This window comes from Solanum stenotomum, unplaced genomic scaffold (genome assembly GCF_019186545.1).
Source record: "Solanum stenotomum isolate F172 unplaced genomic scaffold, ASM1918654v1 scaffold21408, whole genome shotgun sequence".
NCBI classification, from domain to species: Eukaryota; Viridiplantae; Streptophyta; class Magnoliopsida; order Solanales; family Solanaceae; genus Solanum; species Solanum stenotomum.
In genome coordinates this window covers 1-6,304 of record NW_026026519.1, presented here as the reverse complement: position 1 = coordinate 6,304, position 6,304 = coordinate 1, and the positions used below count along the sequence as shown (strand labels likewise).

At 27.4% G+C, this 6,304-nt stretch overlaps 1 long non-coding RNA gene across 1 annotated transcript; it reads left to right on the top strand.

The window, feature by feature from the left end:
* Positions 1–3,455: 3,455 nt before the first annotated feature.
* Positions 3,456–6,301, top strand: LOC125850998 (uncharacterized). Its single transcript, XR_007444876.1, has 3 exons — positions 3,456–3,700; positions 4,726–4,846; positions 6,211–6,301. It is a non-coding gene; the product is annotated as an uncharacterized LOC125850998 (long non-coding RNA).
* The last annotated feature ends 3 nt before the right edge of the window (positions 6,302–6,304 follow it).

Below are 6,304 nucleotides of genomic sequence, written 5' to 3'. Positions count from 1 at the left end.
GGGTAAAAAAATTGAATTTAAAAACAAGCTTTAAATTATTATTTTTTTTGGGGGGGGGGGGGGTTGGTTGGGGGGCTGGTTTGAGGGTAGGGACAAAATAAATTGATTTTTTCAACAATTTTTTTTTTTTAATTGAAAGTTGGAAGAGAGTTTTGGAAAATATTTTCCTTAAGTTTTGAAGGGAAGTCATTTTCCTTAAATTTGAGGAAAATGAGTTGATTTGGAAAACATTTTCCAAAACATTTAACCCAACCAAACATGAGAAAATTGGAAAACAAAAATGTTTTCCGAAAAATATTTTCCTTCATACCAAACACACCCTTAATCTCGTATAAATTGTAAAATTTTGTTATGTTTGATAAATAAGAAAAAACTATACCTATGTTTAATAATTTAAAATTTTATTTAGTCATCAAAAAAAAATTCTTATCTTATCAATATAAATATATATCTTTCAACCATCTAGGTTATCAATATAGCTGAAATATATATATAACAACATATACATTTTTTAGTACTTCTTGTGTATAATTATGTATATTAGATGTATATTCAATATATAATATACACTAGCTATACATTTTATACATATTTTATAAGCTAGTCGGATAAAGTGTTCGGTGTTGTAATTATCCCATTTGATAGGACAATATGTATATACAGTCCTAGACAAAATTAGCATGTTTTTAACCAAATATTTTGTTTAGCAAATTAAGCCTAAAAGAAATGACATTCAGTAGTCATCTCCTTTAATATCTCCTTTTTTTAAATTCAACTTTATACAAGTTTTAAGTGTATATTTATGTACACTCAAAGTTGAAGGATATAAATATCAACTAAGATCAAATTAAAAAGTATATTTATATATTATGCCTAATATAATTAAAAAAGTTGAAGCTCTGAACAAAATTATATTTTATGTAATTTTCATAAAGTAGTTGTAACTTCTTTTTTCTTTTTTTTTCAGATATATCTCTTTAGAAAGTTGTATCAGTATAATTTCCTATTTCCTTTCTTCTAAGTTTGGGCCTTAAACCAAATTGATTTTCAAGAAATATCTTGGAAAACTACATAATGGCTCAAAAAAACTCAAAATAATTAGAAAAACTCACATAAATATCTATTTATCATTTATAGCAATAACATTTTTTTTACTTGATCACTTTTAATACATTTGTAACACGGTTTTAATACATATTACAGAGAATAATTTACAAAACACATATAATACAAATTTTATTGATGGATAATACATTTATCACACATTTTAATACAATGTCGATTTCTTACCAACCAAGCATAGTATATTTTAAATCAGTTATAATACATATATATTGCATACATAATTCACTTTTAGTAAATATATATTACAGATTTATCATAGTATTGTTATGTATTACTATAAATGGTAATAAATAAAAAGTATCGCTAAAATTAGTAATTATTTATTAAAAGGTACTCATCCAAGTAATTTTTTCAAATAATTACATGTTCATATATACCCCAAACTAGGAGTGTACATGACCGGGTTGGTTCGGGTTTTTCAAAAATCAAACCAAACCATTTGTGTCGAATTTTTAAATCAATAAACCAAACCAAACCAATAAAACTCGGATTTTTCAACCTCGGGTTTTATCGGATTTTTTTGGGTTTTTTGGATTTTCGGGTTTTTTCAGGCTTTTCTGGTAAAATATTCATACAAACAAATAATTTACTTGTACTTCAAATATTTCTTTAGTCCTACCAAAATACAACTATCTAAGGTGTTTCTTAAGAAAATAACACCAAATATTATATGAGTAATGACACTAAAATATCCAACAAAAAAATAATAATAATGAAATCGCGTAAAACAAATATTGCAAATTAACAAGTCATAATAAAAATGATCATAATTTAAAAGTACTAAATCATGCTAAAATAAATTTAATAAGTATTAGTTACATGACTAAATATTAAAGGAAACTAAAATTAGATTATGTATTTGAATTGTCTAAAGGACAAATTAGTTACATGTACACTTTTTAAAAAATATTTACGACATTTGTCAACATTATTCTTTTAACCATATATAACAATTTGGTTGAATGACAGTATTGCTAAAAGTTGCGAATGACAACACTTTTTGCTAAGTTTAAAGGAACAAAATTGTTTAAGTAAGTATTGCTAAAAGTTGACAAAAATGGTAATAAATTAAAAGTATACTTAAAAGTGGTAATTATTAAATAAAAAAACCTTCACTTTTGTAATTTTTCCTCGTCTCTAAACCAATGTAAAACCAAAGAACAAATATTCAATATTATTTTCATTCTTAGTGTTGAATAGATTTTATTTTTGCATTAGTATTAATTTGATTTTGACTTAATCTTTATTATAATTACCAACATCTGTGGACTATGATCTTTATTGAATCATTCCGAATTCCAAGTTTCAAACTTGAAATAATATATTAAAAGATAAAAACTATGAAAAAGTATAAGAAATATTTAAAAATTATATCAAAGTAAATATTTTTTATGTATAAAATAAAATTTTAAAATTATATATACAATGTCGGGTTGGTTTTTTTTAGTTAAAACCAAACCAATCCAAATATAGTCGGGTTTTTTTTTTTTCAATACCAAACCAACCACTAGTCGGGTTTTTTTCTCGGTTTGACTCAGTTTGCTGTTTGGTTCGATTTTGTACACCCCTACCCCAAACCAAAGTAATTCAAGAAATACTCATTCTCTCCAGAAAAAAATTACAGCTCATACCCCATATTCATTAAGGCTGATAATTTTCGTTTAACTGATACTAAATCAGTATATATATTAAGGTTTCTTGTTCAGAAATTACTCGTTAGTCAATGATACTATAAGAGTATATGCATATTGTTGTGGTATCATTAAGGTTTCTTGTTCAGAAATTACTCATTAGCCAATGCTACTACAAGAGTGTAAATATATTTTTATTGTATGCATTAAGGTTTCTTCAAAAATTAATCATTAGGCAATGATACTATAAGAGTATACAGTATGGACTAACGAGTAATTTCTGAACAAAATTCCTTAATGATACAAATATAGTATATATATATATATATATATATATATATATATATATATATATATCCAACAAGAAAAGAACTAACACTGCAGTACTGGATTGTACCTCATGCTATGTGAGTTGTACTATATGTATTTCTCTATTTGAAGTGGGAGTTAGGGGTGTACTATAAGCTAAGAGCAGTGTACTTTAAAGTTGAGCCCTTTTTTTATTCCTTTTCTATTAAACATGTGTATTACTCTTTGTTTTACACGTGTAGTGGTGATTTACTCTTTATGAGAAAAATTTATTTCCCTTTCTTCTCACATTCATAAACAAATAAAAATAAATAAATTTATTTATCTTCCTTCTTTCCTCTAGGATTTCACTAATGTTATCTTGAATGTTGTATTTCTCTCTCTCTTTTTCTTTTTTGTATTTGCATTTTTGGAATTCTTTGTTTGCTTGCATCTGATTAAGACTTTTAGATGAATGATGGGTGTGTATAATTTTTTCAATCTGATAAAACTGCAGATAATGGTCCAATTGATTTTATTTAATTTTCATTCTCAATCCAAATATCTTCTCCTAAACTTCACTACCTCTTTCTTCTCTTTTAATTTTTCAGATTTGCTCCTAATTTCATTGTTTGCTCGGCCTTCAATACTTACAAGTAAGAATTTCTTATTCTTTTATATAATTTCTTGCTGAATTTTCTTATATATGCAAATGCATGTTAATGTAAATGTTGAATGTGAAATTTGGGACATAAGGACAGTTGACCAAACAGGTGAAATGATAAAACTAGCAACTTTAAAAAATTATTAAATAACTCTCCCCATGGAATTGATACTAAGAGGGAAACGTGCTATTGGATCTGCTTCAAGAACATTCCTACTTACTTTTGTGATTTATATCTACAAGGATTGAATTTATCTTTGTAAGATGATTTCTCTTTGTTTGCTATTTCAGCATGTTTTGCAAAATTTCAAGAGCTGATCTTTTTAAATTGTTAGTTCTATTGTAATTTTGTCAAAGTCTTGAATTTTAAGTTACAAATTAGATGCTAAGGTTTACATTGTATTATCGTAACTTTTGTTGTTATGTTGAGAATGATATTGATAATTCATGATTTCAGTTGATAATCGAGGCAATGATATTTTTGGTGTTTCTTTATTAGTATAGAAATTTGAAGAATTTCAATTGAAATTTTGATTTCATAGGTTGGACCAGTAGATACAGAAAATTTCATAAACTGATCTCTTCCTTTTTTGTCAGAAATTATTTTTTTATGTTGTGATTTACCAAAACATTTAACTTTTGGTTAATATTTAGTACTATATAGACATTTTTCCTTCAGTTATTACTGAGAGAACAAAAAGAATTTCAAGCCTCTAAGCACAAATGAGGTAGAAATGAAAGCAATAATTGTTATATTTGAATCTTCAAGCACAAAGCTGAAACTCGAATCATCCTTATACCAATAAAAAAATGTAACAGGTGAGTTTTCTTAACTATCTATAGTTGAGATTTGATTCATTCCATGACTTTTGAATTTATAAGACTGAAATATATGTAAATTGGATTTTCTTACTTCCTCGCAATTATGACCATCTTAATGTTGTCCAATCACTTGACATATTTTCTTTGTTTTGGAATTTTTTGTTACTGAAAAAGAGAACATTTTTGGTTTCTCAGATGAATGGCAGAGTCTTTCTCGGTATGAGATCATTCATTAGGAACTATGAAAGATGAACTAGCGAGGATGGTATGTTGAGTATTCAAGTTCTTTTACAGCCTTAGTTCCCCAAATTTACAGGTACATTAATATGTCACTTTCTGTTAGTTTACTTGAAATGACTTCGACTTTAATTACATGAGATTAATGGATTTTAGTAGATATTTACATCAATTTAAATTTGTATTTGACGATTCATCTCAATATGCCTGTTGAGAATCATGAAATGACTACTATTTAGAGACTCTGTGTAAAGTTATGATCGTGATACACAGTGGCGGCTCTTCCCCTTTGACAAAAAAGCAACCGCCTTAGGCCCCAAAATTTGAGGGGCCTCATTTTAAAAAAAATAAATATGTTATACATATTTTTTTAAAAAAAATATTGAGTATTATTTGTAGAAAATATATACTTTTCGTAAAAGAGCAAAGAAGTAATAGAAGTTTGATAAATTATGAGTACTATGTCTCAAGAAAGATTAAATAATTGGCTATAATAAACTTCATAAAAAAATATATTCGAATTTAAGGTCTCCGTTCGAATTTGGCTTTAGGCCACCGATTTATTAGAGCCGCCCCTGGTGATACAAAGTCATTTTGATGGTGTGGCTTTTCTTCTTTTTCTTTGTCACGTGAATTCAATGTTCATTTGGATATGAGCACTAAAATAAGTGAGCATGTTTGTTGTTAGTACATAATTCATGTTCTACTGTTAGCACTTTTGAATTTGGTAAAAGAACCTCTGTATTGGTGTCTCCATTATGGGTCTTGCACCAGCTAAGGAAGCTACTAAAGTACTTACTATGCTGTTTGATGTGCTTGTGTTTTGATCGACCACTTTTGTTGTACTTATAACTATGAGAAGAGATCTTTAATCGTTGGGTTCATGATGTTTGCAATTGCTTTTATAATAATGATTTTAGCTGTCGCTATTTTGTATTGGAGTAATTGGGTTTTATAATAATTAATTACAACACCTCATTGCCCACTTAAGGAATTACAATGGATATATTGTTGTATTTATCATTTTCTTTACGAGTAGGGTACGGTCATTTTATGTAGAAAAATGCAGCAATATGCATTTAACTGATTGACATTATCCTATTTCTTCCTGTTCTTACTTAAAAAAAAATTGTACCTTGAAGATTTGTTCCTTTGCGTTCAAACATTAGATAAGTTTAAGTGTCTTTGTTTGGTCAGTCTATACTGATAATAACTTTAGGCCGATAGTTAATGCTTGTGCACCGCATGAAAATTTAAGTGATATGCATCCATTTTGGCTCTTTGACAAAGAGCCCTTGGCTTGCAATAAAATGAAAAATATTTATAAACAAAGCAATGTTGGGGCAAAAAGAGAATAGTTACAGATGATTTATATAGTTGACTCTAATATTGTTCCTGATTGAAGCTTAGTTGAGTTCTTTCTGTTTTGAAATTTTTTAACAGATTGAAGGATGATGCATATTATAAACAGACTCTAATGATTCTTTGGGCTTATAAGTTATAACCCAGGAAATGATCTCCATGACACGAGGTATAC